Source organism: Lutra lutra, chromosome 2 (assembly GCF_902655055.1).
Source record: "Lutra lutra chromosome 2, mLutLut1.2, whole genome shotgun sequence".
In the NCBI taxonomy this organism is placed as follows: domain Eukaryota; kingdom Metazoa; phylum Chordata; class Mammalia; order Carnivora; family Mustelidae; genus Lutra; species Lutra lutra.
The window spans coordinates 25,926,547-25,945,265 of record NC_062279.1 but is presented as its reverse complement, the minus strand read 5'-3'; the positions used below and the strand labels follow the sequence as shown (position 1 = coordinate 25,945,265).

The 18,719-nt window shown below is 34.7% G+C and overlaps 1 long non-coding RNA gene across 1 annotated transcript in view; it reads right to left on the bottom strand.

Moving 5' to 3' along the window:
• LOC125092266 (uncharacterized) overlaps positions 1 to 18,719 on the bottom strand; it is a 139,972-nt gene that overhangs the window by 49,168 nt on the left and 72,085 nt on the right. Inside the window, exon 2 of the long non-coding RNA XR_007124855.1 lies at positions 395 to 488. This is a non-coding gene — a long non-coding RNA (uncharacterized LOC125092266). The remainder of the gene's footprint in view (positions 1 to 394; positions 489 to 18,719) is intronic.

The following is an 18,719-nucleotide window of genomic DNA, read 5'->3' as shown; positions in this document are numbered from 1 at the left end:
GTGTGCCTGTCAGCAATATTTCCCATCCACTTGGTTAACCCAGTTAGATCAAATCTGAAAGAAAGTCAAGTTCTCTTGGAAAAGAATAGCAAACAGGTAAGTATAGCTAGCTCCACATTCTGAATGGCTTTTTGGTAACTTTTAAATCTCTAGCTAATACTCTGTGAGTGTTGAGTAACTGGATTTATGTTTTCAAAAGAATTCATACCTTTAAAGGCAATATTTAGTAGAATGAAAATTTTATTTGTCAAAGTGTAGATTTAATCTCCTCAAATCTCACCTTTCTTTGTTCCGCTGCTTCTCTCCAGAATGACTCCCACCCTGGATACCTGTGGTTCCTCAAGATCATGCTTATCAAAGGCAAACGATTATAAATGCATTTCTAGGTACTCACCTGCTTATAATCATGCCATTTCCCTGGATAATTATCATATATTTCCTCATTGCAAATCTTTCTCCTCGCAACAACCTCCATGATGACCCAGCATCTGCAATATAAGAGAGTCAAACACTCAAAAACATGGGCTCCTGACTAACAGAGCACAAATATGTGTCCTTCTGGCCAAACCAGCATCTCCTCAGAGAGTTTCCTGTAAGTAGAGCCTTATTTCACTATCAAATCCATGCATGGGCTGTATGGACACTACCCGATTATGAAATGCCTGAATGGAGAAGTTCCACAGTTTACTAAATATTTGTCTCCTGGATATGAGAGTAAAGAAACATGCCTTAACCTGACTCTATATTCCAGGGTACTAAGGATCAAAGCTTTCTCTGAAACCAACCTAGCTTCCTGTGGTGCCTTTACAAATGAAGTCCTAATAAAGTAGCCCCAGGATAATTCAGTACTTAATTGAACTAAAGGAAGTTTCAGTCAGTTATAGATCTACATTGGGAAGAAAGACCAAGTCTGGCTTTTCTTAAAAAAAAAAAAAAAAAAAAGTGCCACACAGCTGCAATGCACTAACAAACCATGTATTTTTAAGTCATTGGAAAAGAAAACTAGATGATTTCTGAGATGGGCCTGGAGGCTAATGCACTGTATTGATTTTAACACTTCCCTGTAGGTGAGAGTGTGGCTATCACATAATTCCCTGGTAGTGCTTTGGTCCATGGATGATCAGAATTCACTTTAAATGTATTTTGAGTGACAGTGCCTGGTGTTCATCATCATTATCAACAGACACTTCTTGAATGTTCTGAATGCTGGGATTGCCATTAGCTGCTTCCACCCACAGCCATTTCCAAAACAAAAGCTCATCGACTGAAGAAGCCCCCAGGAAGGAACAAACATTTTAGCTGTTGTTTTCATGGCAGATAGAGCCTACATTCCTGCATAGATCCCTGCTCACTCTCATTTTGCTGTATGACAATGACAAGCATGCTATTTTTTTCCCTCCTGAATAAAGTTGTAATTCCATCTATAAAGAAACAAACAAACAAACAAAAAAGAGACAAAGCTCATCGGCAAATGTTACTTAAAATAATTTTTTTATACAGGATCCTTTCTACAAATTATAATCACTGCAAACTAAATATATTCAACTGTAAAGTGAGCAAAATTAAGGACCAGGGCAGTTTTAATTGCTTAGGAGAAACACACACACACACACACACACACACGCAAATAAGAAACCAAGAAAGGGATTAGATGATGGATACAATCCAAGCAATTTTACTAACATCAGAAAGGTGCCTCTAGATTTTATTAACAACCTGATTCCTATCAGTTTTAGGTATGATTAACTCAACCTCTTTCTCTGTGCTTGGGGAAAAGATGACAGACAGGGAGAGAGAAAAAGCACTGGTGATTTCAAAACTCTTTATAGAATAAACTTGACAAAGTTTATGCAAATCACCAAAGTCACTCAAACTTTTACAGGATCCGACACTCCTAGTAACTGACTGAACACTCTTGCAGTAATTAATATGTAAGGGATCAGTTAAGCCTTAAAGTTGTTACTCTAACCTGGGAAGACTTTAAACTCCCCTACCATTCACAGCTAAAAGGCCAACAAATAAATTACTACCTTAATATATTCACTGAAATGACCTGGAAGAGTTAATTGTGTCACCCAAGGGCCTATTTTACCTTCAGAACACCTTTGTACATAAACCGAATCTGATTCAATGTGAAAAGAGTCAGTCTCACTGCACTCCTTTATTTTTTTTTTCTATATTGTAAAATTGTATACTTTTATTTCTATATTACAGACAAGGAATTGTGACACAAAAATAATTTTATCCTTAGGTACATAGCAATCTTGATAGAATAGCCAATGCTGATAGGAGGCTTGTTATTAATTTGATTCTAAAAGTAACACTTAATAACTCTTACAGTAAGCGTACATTGAAGTTCCTGAACAAAATTTCCAATTGCTAGTGCCCTTTGCATTTCATGGCTTTCACATTAGTGGTTTATTGGTGGAACAACAGGTATCTTCAGTCTTCTTGCTCTTTAATTTTTAAAACAATCCTCGAAGGCAGGTTATTAAATTTAGCTATTTTTCAGTGAATTTAAGTATTGCTGAAAAAAATTCTAAAGTAACTGAAGTAACAGAAAAATTAGCCAGATTCAAAATTAAAATAAGAAGGCATCAACTTTAGTGCTAGAATATTTTCTGTGATGTCAAAGTCAAGAACATGAAGGCATAATGTTTGGTACTCGCCATGCCCAGCAAAATACAGTCAGAGTTCTGTCTTGTGATGACTTACAACGCTGAGTCCTCCGTCCTATTAGTCTGGCACTGTTTCACTAGTACCATGCCATTCTCACTTCAACATTTAAATAATAGCAACAGTAATGCTGGAAAAGTTTCCGAATATAGTTTTGTCTTTACAAGAGCAGACTGTGCTATTTCATTAATGTTTTAGTCCAAAGGAGATTTGCAAAATACAGTGGCAGGATTAAAAAAAAAAAAATGCTAGGGCGCCTGGGTGGCTCAGTGGGTTAAGCCGCTGCCTTCGGCTCAGGTCATGATCTCAGGGTTCTGGGATCGAGGCCCGCATCGGGCTCTCTGCTCAGCAGGGAGCCTGCTTCCCTCTCTCTCTCTCTCTCTCTCTCTGCCTGCCTCTCCATCTACTTGTGATCTCTCTCTGTCGAATAAATAAATAAAATCTTTAAAAAAAATAAAATAAAATAAATAAAATAAAATAAAAAAATGCTAGGGCTGCATTTTAAAAGTGTGTTTTTTTAAAACCACTGCATAAATACAGGTAAACTTTATATTCATCCTTTACTGTTTACTAACTACATAGAAGGAAGTGTTAAAAGCCCAACAACTCTCATATTGCAGTTTCCGTTACTACATTTCTCCAAGGGTAAACAGAAATAATTAAGGTAATTATTGTTCGGCTCCTCTGGCAGCAAAGCGCGTGTTTATTTTAAACAATAGATGTTCAAAAGATCTTTGAAAATGTATGATTCTACCTGAACCACAGTTTCGTAAGAAAAAAGAAAAAATATTTATCTGCAGCAAGATTTTTACAAGCCTGCAGCAGCCTTTCTTGCCCACGTAAATAGCTCCACTGCTGAAGAGCCGAGTCATTGTTTTTTTCCGACAGTCGTTTCTCACTAAGTAAAAGAAAAAAAAAAAAAAAAAAAAAAAAAATATATTATATATATATATATATATATATATATTTTTTTTTTTTTTATTCTCCCCAGAAGCCAATGTACTGTGACTGTTAATTAGAGTGTCTATGGGTGGCATTTGAGATGGTACCAGGCCAAACATTCTACACTGCGGGTAGGATATCAATTTAACCCCAGTGAGAAAACTTGGATGGGTCTTAGCATGCCAGCAACACTCCCAGTCCATTTTGGATTGAAGAATGAGGAATTTGAAGGACTATTAAACACTCTGTAAAATGCTCACAACAGATCAGCATAAAGCCTTTCCGTGCAGGTGTTTCCGTAATTGGAAAAAATGCTCTGTGTTCAATGGCCCCTCAAATTCACCCTCTTCCCTGGCACTCCTCTGGGTTTTACAAAGCAGTTCCAGGAAACCCAAGTGCTGACTGGACTTTTCTGAATATTTAGGCTTACACATTTTGTGTAAAGTCAAGAGATGGGTTATATTTTCCATCCGCCTTTCCTTAAGGAGCTGGCGTCCCCCTCAGGAAGACCGGAATCTGGGGCTCCTTCTACAAGTCTGTTTGAAATCAAGGATCCAGATGCATGAAAAATTCACGCATGAGGAATGAAGGAATATGTTCCATGAAGAATATATTATAAATATTAGAAACTTCTTTATTTGCAAAACTATATTACAATTTTGAACAAACTATGTTCACAGAGTAATCCATAGATTAATCCAAAGAACACGACTTCATGCTTTATCTGAATGCGCATTGCATTGATTAGATAATGCCTTGGATTGCTGAGTACAACCCTAATTTCTGGTATTTTTTAGCTGATGTGCTTTGTGAAGAACCATCAAAAGCAGACTATCTGTTGGGCATTCAATAGGCAGAGTGCTCACCATTCTTCACGCTTTCTCCTTAGCAGTGTAATACCTTTGTTTAGTGAGCCATATTCACTGACTATTCTAAGAAGCATCTACTTGTCACTCTGCCTTTAGAGAAATCTGTAATTTGGCTGCATTGTTAACAGCAGTGTTGCTTGTTTTTGAAAGAAAATCTTTTCCATCCTAAGTACCTCTTTTCCTTTCTCAGTTGCTGAAACAAGAGTTTCTGAAATTCTCGAAACAAGATGCTATTGTCTTGCACAGCTCTCTGGACTCACTTATCTGCTTGAAAGCCAAACACCTCATACAGAAGGGCTACCCATACGGAGAAATAGCTCTCTCTGAGAAAATAGCTCAGCATTGAAGACCTCATTAGTAAGAAACGTCTCACCAAATTAATTATCTGTGTTAGCGCAGGGCCCAAGAAACATAGGATAGCATGTGAAGTCCAAAGAGTTCAAATAACAGAACATGGAATAGAAGGGCGCCTGGGCGGCTCAGTGGGTTAAGCCTCTGCTTTCAGCTCAGGTCATGATCTTAGGGTCCTGGGATCGAGCCCTTCATTGGGCTCTTTGCTCAGCAGGGAGCCTGCTTCCCTTTCTCTCTCTGCCTGCCTCTCTGCCTACTTGTGATCTCTCTCTCTCTCTCTCTCTGTCAAATAAATAAATAAAATCTTAAAAAAAAAAAAAAAGAATATGGAATAGAGAAGATACATTCCAAACCTTCTCACATATTCTTTCCAGAAATTACATAACAAAATCTGAGACCACACTTGTGATTTGTCATACTAATAACCAAATATAAGCAGTGGAAGAATTAGAAATTAGTTTAGCTAAAAAAAAAAAAAAAAAAAAAAAAAACTAAAATTAAATTTAAAAACATCATTAGTTATATAACTGAAATGGATCTTTTAAATATGGAAAATCAGAACATCGCCACTCAACAGAACCAAAGTTAGACAAGGCCTTTCATGAGTACTTTGAATTCTCTTTATAAATTACAAAATAAAATAAATATGATAAAGAATGATGATAGTATATTTGATTTTGATAATAAGGCTCCTCACTGGAAACTTGTCTGGTCTTTATGGAGTATTAGGATATGATCAGGAACCCTCCTTGTATTTCATATTTTATTAGTTAAGTTGGTAAAAATTAAAGTTAAGTGCCTAAAGTATTTTTCTAAACTGATAGCAGACATTAGAAATATTTATCTACTTCGGTCATTCTTTTCATTTTAACATTACAAGTACATGAATGTACTTGTCATTTTTTGGATATATATTTATATATCACAGTGTTTTCCCTTATAAAAATTATCTTTTATGGATATGGTATCTTACAAAGTTGTGAATATATGGGAATGTTTTAATAATATATGTGGAAGGTATGCAGGCCATCCATCTAGTAACACATGGGTACGCACATATTGAAAGCATATTTGGGAACATGTTGAACAACACTGAAGGACACCAGATTCATTTCATTAGTGTAGATTCTATTAGTTTCATATTATTTTATTATATATTTTTTAAAAGATTTTATTTATTTTAGAGAGAGAGTGCACATGAGCAGGGGCAAGGGCACAGGGGAGGACAGAGGGAGAGAAGAGGGACAAGCAGACTGCACTGAGCATGGAGCCTGGGGGTGGGGGAGGAGCGGGAGGGGAGGAACTTGACCTCGGGACCCTGAGATCATGTGAGATCATGACCCTGAACCTAAATTGATTTGGTGGCTTAACTGACTGAGCCACCCAGGCATCCCTATTAGTTTCATTCTATATGAGCATGTGTCATCAGTTACCTGCCTTTTTCTTATAATTAGCAAATGTAACTTCTAATTGATAAATTATATTTTTGCCTGGATTTTCAGGCTGAGAGATAATTTTTTTTTAATTTTTTTATTTTTTCAGCATAACAATATTCATTATTTTTGCACCACACCCAGTGCTCCATGCAATCCGTGCCCTCTACAATACCCACCACCTGGTGCCCCCAACCTCCCACCCCCCCACCCCTTCAAATTCTCAGATCGTTTTTCAGAGTCCATAGTCGCTGAGAGATAATTTAACAAACAGAATATGGTAAGTTGAGCAAAACGCAGGTTATAGATGAAGATTTCTCTATTCATAAGATAATGTGTGGCACCAATGGTAATATAACCGTGAATGTTAAAATACATCAACCTTTAAAGGATAATAAAATTTCAAATCATTGCTCAAACACAGATCATGCAGTAACAATTCTTATAAATCATAATTATAATAACATTTTAAAAAGCTGAAATTAAAGGGCTAAAAGTGTATTTTCATGTTATACTTTTAATAGCAAACATGCTTCATTCGGCACAATGGATGCATTCCTATATAGCTCTTTCCTTTTTTTTTTTTCCTGGTAAATTATTCATAAGTTGAATACCTGAGGGAAGATTGCTAATTGAAGAAATCCAATAATGAATCATTTTGTTGATATAAATCTTAATCTTGTTAAATATGGATTTTTGCTTATAAAGTAATTTTAAATTGATTTGACTTGGGTAGACATTTGTTTACATGTAATGGTGATGGTTCGTGTTAGTGGAAAACCTCAGTAAAATGATATGCAGACCCCTCATCACGTAAAACCTGTGATCATCACAATTGTCCAAGGTTCCGTATTACCCAAGAGAGGTATATCATTCATTAGTAGCTCGTATAGGATCAGTGTTTAACATATTCTCACTTTTTCAGTAAGTTTTACCTAAATCTGTTGCTAAGCACTGTAAGCAAGATTTAGAGAAATAAATAGAAAGTAATAAGCTTTCTCTTCTTAAACACATAATTTAGAAACTTGGAAATAGGCGAATACTGACCATATGACAGGGGATTAGAATAAAAGTAAAAGTAACTAAAAAAAAGTAAAAGTAATTCTTTTTTTTTAATTTCAAAACAGTTTGTCCTATCATACGTATATGTACACATACAGAGGAATATGTAATATGTACAAAAATGTGTTATGAATGAGTTATGTATGTGTGTGATGAGAAATAGTGATAAAACTGTATGTATTATTTTGTAACTTGCCTACTTTCCTTAATATTTGTTTTTTCTATTATGACTAGGAGATATTATTGAAATATTATTGTACCATACATTATTGTGATCTTTAGAATAATATTCAACACATGCAGACACACATAAACAATGTACACACAGTTGAAGCTAAAGTAACAGAATCAATAAAATTTAGCACTAAAAATACTTCATGCACCCAAAATAAAGCAAAGAAAGTAAGAACAGAACAAAAAAATATAGGTGTAATGAATAGAAAACACATACCAAGATGTTAGCCTTAAACCAATACATATCAATTACATTATTAAGTAAAACATAATGACACAACATGTAAAAAGTAGAAATAGCCATAACAAATAAACAAAAAATAAATAAATGTGGTTAATTAGTTTTTTAAAGTTCAAACTAGCAATATACTGTTTAAAGAAACACGATTTAAATATAAAGGAACAGACAGGTGGAACATACATGGAAAGAAAAATATAGACCAAGATATCACTAAGAATCAGAAAACTAATGTGGCTATACTCTCTAAAAAAAAAAAAAAGTAGGCTTCAAGACAAAAGGTAGTCTTCAAATAACCAAAAATAAGGATAAAAATTTGATAATCATGGAAGTTGAATGGAACAGGAAGCTATAAACAATTTTAAATGCATCTAATATTAGTATTTTAAAAAAATGCAAGGCAAAAACTGATAGAACTAAGGAGAGGAATAGGCAAATAGAGATTTTAATACCTCTATTTCAGTAATTGCTAGAAAATTGGAAAAAAAAAATGGAAGATTTAAAAATATGACCAGCCAAATTGCATAACTGGTATTTATAGAACATTAGACCACAACTTTAAAATATACAGTTTTCAAGTGAACATGGACATTTCAAGGCAGATAATAGGTTGATTAATAAGTCAAACATTAATAACCTTTAAAGAATCAAAGTCATTAAAAAGTATATGTTCTGATCCTCTTGCAATAGCAGTATTAAAATAGACATTGAAAATAGTTTAGTAGATTTAAAATTCCCAAATATGTGGGAATAAAAACAATGAATTTTTGAATTGCCCAAGGAAGAAAACAGAGGGGAAACTTAAAAATATTTTATACTTAATTATTTTTGAAAAGTATATTAGAAGAGAAATCTAAAATAAATTACCTACGTTTATACCTTAAAAAGCTACAAAAAGAAGGTAAATTAAACACAAAGGAGGTAGAATAAAGGATTCAATAAAAATGAAAATAAAAATTAAACAGAAAGACTATTGATAATGGAGAAAACTAAAAAGACAAAATCCAATGTTTTGAAAGGATTAATACAAATTGCAGAAAAAAGAAACAAAATAATCTAAAATAATTTACCAATATGAGTAATGAAAGAGGGGATTTATGTCAATTTATGTCAATAAATAAATTTATGTCAATTTATGTCAATAAATTCAACAAATTAGATATAATGGAAAAATTATTTAAAAAAAAAACAAGTCACCAAAATTGACCTAGCGAGATATAGGAAGAATGTGTGTATATTGAATTCATACTTTAAAATTTTCCCACAAATAAAATACAGCTGTGAATGGCTTGCTTGGTAAATTCTATCAAATATTTTGTAAAGATATAATACCAGTCTTAAAAATTCTTTTAGAAAATAACAAATAAAGGAAAAATTCATAATTTATCTAATAAAGCCACCATAAGAATGATATCAAAACCTGACAAAGATACTAGAAGAAAAGAAAACTAAAAAGAGGTACTAATGAATATAGACTCAAAAGCCTTAAAAAATAGACTATAATCCAGTAATAGGCAAAAAGCACAATGGCCAAACGAGGTTTACTTTAGGATCTTAAGCAAGACTGTTTAAACATCCAAAAATAAACCGATGTACCCATCATATTAAGACAAATAAGGAAAAAAAGGTATTATCCTTTCAAAAGGTGCAAACAAATCATTTTACAAAATTACTGGATATTAAATTTTAAATATGCAGAAAGTTAGGAAAAAAGGGAAATCCCCTGATCTAACAAAGGGAATCTAAAATAACCCTACTAACAACATCCTACTAAATGCTAAAATGTGCACCCTTAAAATCTGTGCCATTTATTATAGAGAAATTAACTCTAAAATATGTCCGGTTAAATGTTTTGTATGTGTTTTGGATACTTAGTTATATTCATCAATTATTCAGTGTAAGTAACAGCCCACATACTCAGAAGTAGGCTCATTAATCATGTTATTCAAATCACCTGTATCTTTGTAAGTTTGTCAGGGATAGATATACAATCTACTAAGAGAGATTTTATGTCTCCTAATTTATTTCAGAATTTTTATTCCTGCATGTAATTCTATCAATTTTTACTTATATATTTTGTCTGAGTTATTAAATGTATTGTAGCTGATTATAAAGGTAGCCACAAACTCTCCCTTCCCTGAATTTACACCTTTACGATGGATGTTTCAGGTCTTTCTATTGAGAGTTGAGAGGACCTTTTGCCTCACACCTTGAATCTGGTTTAAGCTTGTGACTGGTTTTGACAGATGGGACAAAATTAACAAAAGGAGAAATGAAGGAGATTAACAAAAGCAGAAACCTGAAAATCCCTGGTGCACTGGCCCTCTCCTTTCTTGCTCCTGTTTAGATCCCTGTTACCAGGGTTATGTGCAGAAGCTAAGGACGGCATGTGGTATGATGAAAAGTAGATGACCCTGCCACTCTAGTCATTCAAGTTGAGAACCACAGGGATGAGTCCAACTTAAATGGTCAGCCCACTGAGTGATAAAACAATAAATAAATACAACATAAATAATAAAACAACATAAATAATATCAATAGTCCTTTACATTTTTTTGTTTTGGAAATATGTTTATTGATAAAATATTTATACTGATGTTAATGGCTGATTAGTTACTAGAAATGAATTAAAACAAAATGTTTTTAATTTTTCTCAGTTTTACTTTTTAATATGCTAAATATCAATAAATATATTTCAAACAAATAAAACACTTTTGGGTTTTCTTCAATAATTTTTAAGAGTGTAAAATAGTCCAGGGGTGCCTGGGTGGCTCAGTTGGTTAAGCATCTACCTTCGGCTTAGGTCCTGGGATGGAGCTCTGCATCCCAGCAGGGAACGTGCTTCTCCCTCTCCTTTCCACTCATGCTCTCTCTTGCTATCTCTGTCTCACTGAAATAAATAAGCAAAATCTTTAAAAAATTTAAAAAAAAATTAAAAATTTAAAAAGGGTATAAGAGTCCTAACACCAAAAAGTTTGAAAACCTGTTAGAGTCTTCTAATCTAAATTAGATACATTTAGACAATTTTGTTTTCATAGTGTCTTCATGTATTTCATCTATTTTCCTAACTATACTTTATTCTGTAAAATTTTCTCAAGAAAATTTTTCTAGTTCACTGGTTCTCTTTTCAGTTATGTCTAATTTACTCTTTAATCTTTCCATTGATTTATAAATGTCAATAACTTTTTCATATGAAGGCATTTTATATGTCATGTCTGATATTTCCACCATATAAAGTCCTTGGTGTTATAAGTCTGATATGATAGTCCTTGATTACTCATATATAGTTGTTATTTTTTTAACATTAAATTTTATTCATCCAACCCTAATTCTCATGAACACAGAGGGCCTGGATTAAAGATGATATTCATTAAAGGGATATTCTTTTATTCTTAACAGGAGGTGCTACCCACCTGTAAGTACCTCAAGTTTATTATTATAGATGAGATTTCCCTGATTAGGCAGGGAATGTAAATTCAAACCACAGATCCTCATAAAGAAAGGCTTTACAATTCTCAGAGAAAAATTAGTATCATCAATTTTTTTCTCTCACGTGGAACCCTAATAACAAACTAATTTTTCTAAATTGGTTCTATTAATTCCAAGAAAATAGTTCTCAGCTTAAAACTTATTCTGAAGTTATAGCACTTTTTGTTGCCCCTTATTTATCTGGCATTTTCAGATTTAGAGTCTCCTCTGTGCACCTAAATTCTAGTGTCCTTTTCCCATCACAGGTCTCTTTCCCTGCCAAAGTCCTTTGCATTGAAGGAAGCCCCAATCTCTATGTTTATTTACCATTCTGATATCAGTTTACTGTCTTTGAAGAGAAGCAGGGTACAGAGGCCCTTGGGGATCTCCATCACCTTCTTGTAAACTCAGCAAAGCATTTAAAAGTTATAGTTGTGGGGTGCCTTGGGTGGCTCAGTGGGTTAAAGCCTCTGCCTTCGGCTCAGGTCATGATCCCAGGGTCCTGAGATCAAGCCCCGCGTCAGGCTCTCTCCTCCGCAGGGAGCCTGCTTCCTCCCCTCTCTCTCCCTGCCTGCTTCTCTGCCTATTTGTGATCTCTCTCTCTCTCTGTCAAATAAATAAAATCTTAAAAATAAATAAATAAAAGTTATAGTTGTCATTTATGCAACATCTGTATGTTTTCTGCTAGAAGGGCATTTCAGAATATCTATTCTGCCACTCTGATGGAAATATAAGACTGGACCCCATGACTTTAGGTATTTTCTGAAATAATTCTTTAAATATTATATAAAGACATACATACAACAACAAAACTAGGTAGATACCTGGGCTTCGGAGCTTAATTTTGCTGCATTTGAAAAGTATAGTTAAAAAGTAAAAGTTAAACAAGATTCCAAAAATATTTCATTGGGCTTAGGCAAATTTGGAAGCTGGTTGGTTTCAGGCAACCAGAGAAGAGTGGAAAATTACTATTTCAGGAATTCGGGCCCTAGGAAATATGGTTCAATGTGTACCTGTTTTACAGAAAAAATAAATTTATACAGCTGTGAATAAAACCACTGTAATTTGCTACACTCCCTCATTTTCTGAAGTATTCTATTTCTCAGTCTTAACTTTGCTGAGTCATATGGCTCCTCAGAAGAAAACAAACATTCAGGCTCTCCTCTATGGTATTTTAAACTAAGTGATATTTTGGAAATTATAGAGCTGACCAGCGTGATAGGATTAGAATGCTGACACATGGATAATCCAACTGTTTCTTTTAGCCCATTCGGCTGGTGCAGTTTGATATGAACACTGTAATATCACCTGCCTCCTTCTGCATGCCCATTAAAAAATACAAATAAATCCAGGCTTACTTTGACTTTAATGGTTATGGTGTCTGTGTTTTGTACTCTAGTCTTTCATAACACTGCACCAGTTCCATTCAAAGTATGGCCTTCCAAAAATTTTAACTTTTTAAATACAACTTTTTTGGGTTCTTTTTTATATCTTTTTTTTTTTTTTTTTCAATTCAGAGCTTTAGGAGTTTATCTTTTCAGTCAATGAGTATAACCCATCTACTATATGCGTTGACTACACAAGTTGGGGTGAAGAAGTAATGCAGTGATTTGAAATCAGAGTGTCCCCTTTAAAATATTACTCACTAAACCCTGGAAGTTCGGGGTCTTCTTTTTTTGTTATGTTTCCAATGACATGTGATAAGCCTGAAAAATAGAGCTTTTTGATAACAACAGCAACAGAAAATAATAGAACAAACAAAATGCATGAAATAGTTTGGGCCAATAAATAGAAAAGATTCATTCCATTAGTTAAAATTTATTTAACCTGTTCATATAGATTATATCTATGTATACCTCAAAGATGTTTCTCATAATAGCACTAATATATCATACCATATAAGAGTTTGAGTAGGAGCCTGGATCTGCTGGATGTGGAATCTTTTTTTTTTTTTTAAAGATTTTATTTATTTATTTGACAGAGAGAGATCACAGGCAGGCAGAGAGGCAGGCAGAGAGAGAGGAGGAAGCAGGCTCCCCGCTGAGCAGAGAGCCCGATGCGGGGCTCGATCCCAGGACTCTGAGATCATGACCTGAGCCGAAGGCAGCGGCTTAACCCACTGAGCCACCCAGGCGCCCTGGATGTGGAATCTTTTTATGTCTGCATATGACAGAAGAGTTTTCTGCATTAGGATAAATCACCGAGGAAGCCTCTTTTCCTGCTCCATGATAGGTGAACGTCCCTCCTCCTCAGACTCCCAAGCTAGTTCTTGGTACAGAGGACTTTTGGGATCCTTGGTACTTTCTTGTGGACTCAGAAATGCATTTAAATGTTTGTGGTTGAAATTTACTCAGCATGTGTGTGTTTCATGGTAGCAAGGCCTTTCAGGATATGTGTCCTGTCATTCTGATGGAAAGGTAGTCATGATGTTGACTTTTTTTTTTTAAATAATTTCTGTGAAATAATAAACATATATATTGGTCCCCAACCCCCATTCCTGACACAGAGGTTTTAAACTCCTTAAAAATAGGGGTGCTAGAGAATCCTTTGCTCTAATATTTGGTCTTTGACCCCAGTTTCTGACATAGAGCCTTTAAATTCCTTGCAATTTCCTGGATGATGGGACTATCTTTTGTTTGAATGAGGCAACTCTTGGTCAGTTCCTGGATATCGGCTGGACAGTAGAAAGACCAAGTCATGACTAGAAGCTTGAAACATTCAGCCCCACCTCCTATCCTGCAGAGAGAGGAGGTGAGGGAAATAGAGTTAATAATCCATCACGCCAATGCGATGCAGACTTCAAAAAAAAATTTTTTTTTTTTTTAAGTACAAGGTTTGGAAAATCTTAAGTTGGATTTTGGATTGGTAAACCCATCTATAAGTCTGAGTATGGCATGCCTCAACTCCACTGAGACAGAACTCCATGGGCCCTGGATCCTTCCAGAACTTGCCCTATGTGTATCTTCATCTGGCTATACAATTTTATCCTTTAAAACATCCTTTGTTATAAGTTGGCAGTACTAAGTACTGTTCTCTGGATCTGCGAACTGCTTATCGAACTGAAGAAAATTGTGGGGACCTCTGGTTTGTACCCAAGTTGAACACAAGCTGTGGATAACCTGGGGACCTATAATTGTGATTGGTGGCTGAAGTTGGGAGGCAGGATTATGGGACTGACTCTTAACCTGTGGGTCTGAGCTAACCCCTGGTTAGTGACAGAATTGAACTGAATTGTTGGACACCTAGATGGAGTCAAAGAATCAGTCAGTGTTGGGGGCGAAAAATGCCTCTGCTCATAGAAGTGTCCTGAGTGAGTAGTAAGGTGGTTTTTTGTTGTTGTTGTTGTTGTTTTGTTTGTTTGTTTGTTTGTTTAACACTTCTTAAATGCATCTTAAAGGCACATACACAACAAAAAAGCAATGCACATCATCTGTTCTCAGGCTTTAGTCCTTGCTTATTTTACATGATCTGAAAAGCCATTACAATGAACATCCCCTGGAAAAAGCTTTGATGATTTTTCAAATGCTGATTAAGTAAGGCACCTATGGAATTGTGATGGACGAATTACTTCTCCCTAAATTTATATGTTGAAGCCCTAACTCCCAGTGTGACTATATTTGGAGATAGTGCCTTGAAAGAGATAATTAAGATTAAATGATATCAGATGAATGGGTCCTTAATCCTATAGGACTAGTGTCCTTTTAAGAAGAGGAAGAGACATCACAGAGAAAAGACCATGTGAAGATGCAAGGAGAAGGCAGCCATCCGCTAGCCAGGAGAAAGCACTTAGGAGTAACTCGACTCTGCTGGTACCTTGATTTTAGACTTCCAACCTCCAGAACTGTAAGGAAATAATTTTTTTAAGCCACCCAGTCTATGGCATTTTGTTATGGAGCCCTAGTGGACTAATATAGGTATGCTCCAGAACATGGAATTATAAAACACAAAGGATATTTCCCAATCATCTATTTAGTGTTCCTCAACCTGTGTGGCATGAATAGCATAGAAGTTCAGATAATTTACTTCATTATCAAAATTTCAGAGATAAGAAAATATTTCATAAATACTATACCCAATATCCTTTTGGATGGGGAAAATATTAGTGGGGTTATTCAAATAATGACAATAGTAATACCTGTAAGTTATTAATAACACCATATAATTATATAAGATTTGGCCCTAATATTATAGTAATGAACATTTGATAATTATTTCTTCTATGCCAGACCTTGTACTCTTTTCATGCTTTTTTTTTTTTTAAAGATTTTATTTATTTATTTGACAGACAGAGATCACAAGTAGGCAGAGAGGCAAGCAGAGAGAGAGAGAGAAGGGGAAGCAGGCTCCCCGCTGCCCAGAGAGCCCGATGTGGGGCTCCATCCCAGGACCCTGGGATCATGACCTGAGCTGAAGGCAGAGGCTTTAACCTACTGAGCCACCCAGGCGCCCCTTTTCATGCTTTTCTTAGTATTGTTAATATTATCCTCATTTATCAATGAGAAACTTGAGGGGCAGAAATACTAAATAACTTGTAAATGGTTATGTAGTTAATAAATATTCCAGGAATCTAATACATTCTTAGGAATCATTTGGCAGTGTGCCCACAGGGGAATAGTATTCATCATATACTTTCAAAGAAGAATAAAAATTATACCAAAACATGGACTTGGTCCAAGTCTGCATTTATCAGTTGACTAAGCTAAATGCCAAGAAAGCTTAAGAAATATATTCAAAATTAAATGTCTAGTTAGCGTAGAATCAAAACTAGAACCCAGATTGATTACATAATTGTCAAAAATACCCTTTCTCTCCTCTACAGTAGAAAAATCATAAATTTTTAAAAATGATACTAAAATTAAAATTAGTACAAATAAAAGGCACAGCATAGGGAATATAGTTAATGATATTGTGATAGTATCCTATGGTGACAGGTGGTAGCTACACTTGTAGTGAGCACAGTAAGGTCTAGAACTCTCCAATTACTATATTGTACACCTGAAACTAATGTAACATTATGTGTCAACTATACTCAAATAAAAAAATAAAAATTTTGTTATGATACTCAAAAATGTGAGATCCAGCCAAAACAAATATCAGATGCAAAAATAACTTACGATTTCTCTTATTTCCATTCTGATATAGTTAGATTTCATGTAATCATAAGAACACTTGCATTTTTAGAACATTTTATACCATGCATGCTTACATTAAGAAAAAATATATATATTCAGTGAGAGAAGAGAGGAGGATGGCGGCAGAATAGGAGTACCCTAGGCTTGTCTTGTTCCATGAACATAATCTAGATAACTATCAAATCACCCTAAATACTCCAGAAATTGACTTAAAGACTGACAGAACAAACTCCACGACTAAAAAGAGAGAAGACACACTGAAGAAATGCCTAGATGATATTAACTATAATTGATTGACCTAAAAACCTTGTCATTAAAATATTTTTCTTTTGTATTGAGAAAGAATGTATATTCTCTGTTTACAGGCGAAAAAATGCTGTCCTTCTGCATCTCGTACAAGTTAGACAATTAATTTATTTTTATTTTATTTTATTTTAATTTTATAGAGAGAGTGTATTTGTGTGAGTTGAGGGGGAGAAGGAGAGGAAGAGAAGAGAGAGAAACCTTAAGCAGGCTCTCCAACCAGCTCAGAGCCTGACACGGGGGCTCAATCCTATGACCCTGAGATCATGACCTGAGCCAACATCTAGAGTTGGACCCTTAACTGACTGAGCCACCCAGCCATCTCTGAGACAAACTTTTTAATAAGTAATTTAAGATTTAAAAAAAAAAGCTTATTAATGAAGAGTTGATGTTGATAAATTGTGGGTTGTCAAAAAAACTTTTAATAAAAAATCAAATGATAATAAAACTTCCCATGACATTTTTTTTTTAAGATTTATTTATTTATTTGACAGAGAGAGATCACAAGCAGGCAGAGAGGCAGGCAGAGAGATAGGAGGAAGCAGGCTCCCTGCTGAGCAGAGAGCCCGATGCGGGACTCAATCCCAGGACTCCGAGATCATGACCTGAGCTGAAGGCAGCGGCTTAACCCACTGAGCCACCCAGGCGCCCCTTCCCATGACATTTTAAAGAAAAACAACTTATAAATTATAAAATGGGAGAATTTTGGTTATTAAATACAGATTTAAACATTCAGTTTAGGTTTTCATTTGGAATTTTAAACTTCTTGATATAAACATTAAAGAATAAGAATTGGAAGCACCAAATTGTCAATGTAATTTTTAAGGATATAGAGTATCTTCTAAACTGTGGTTTGTTTTTCTGATTTATTTCAGAATTCTTTCATCTGTTCTTCCCTCATATATTCTGACTAACACAAAATTTAGAGAGAGTAATCTTAGAAAATCAGTATGGTTGAAATTTTCAAGAAAAAGGAAACCTAATGGATCAACCTTGAAGAAAATCTTGATGAAATGTTTTCACCTTATTTTAAGGCCTAATTTGGAAAGAAATAAAATAATTTGATAGAAATATGCTCTGCATTTTGTTGTTGTTGTAGGAAAGTTTCATAGACATGTAATGCCTCCCAGATCATAAAGAGTTTTCTATTATAGACAAGTCTCATTAGATAAATGTTAAGTGGGCATCACCTATTCTTGGGCCTTTGCAACTGGGAATGCCATGTGGAAACTATCATGTGGCTATCTGAAAAGCATCAAGCAGAGGAGGAGAATTCATCCATTTTCATATCAAATATTTATGAAGCTTTTAAATCATACCTGAAATCCAATTTAGTTATATTGTTTTATGTATATAATGCCCTTTGTATAATATACAATATACTATAATATTGTATGTTACTGATAACAAGAAACTAAGAGTCTCCAAACTTTCTATTTGAATCCAGTTTCTTAAAAATATTATTTAAGTAGGAATGTTAAATTTCTTTTTTTTTTAAAGATTTATTTATTTGACAGACAGAAATCACAAGTAGGCAGAGAGGCAGGCAGAGAGAGAGGGAGAAGCAGGCTCCCACTGAGCAGAGAGCCCGACGCAGGGCTCGATCCCAGTACCCTGGGATCATGACCTGAGGCGAAGGCAGAGGCTTTAACCCACTGAGCCACCCAGGTGCCCCGGAATGTTAAATTTCTTTAAATATCTATATAAAATGAATAGATATTCCACTAGTAGCTAATTGCTTTTCACATTACTAAGAGTAATGTAAAAAATAAGATTGAAGTATCCCTCATGACTATAGATGCAAAAAATTCTTAATAAAATATTACAAAATTAACTCGACAACACATTAAAAAGTCATACACCATGATCGAGTGGGATTTATCCCTGGAATACAAGAACGGTTCAACAAATGCAAATCAATAAATGTGATACACCACATTAATAGAATAAGAGATAAAAATCGTATGATTATCTCAGTAGATGCAGAAAAAGCATTGGACAAAATACAACA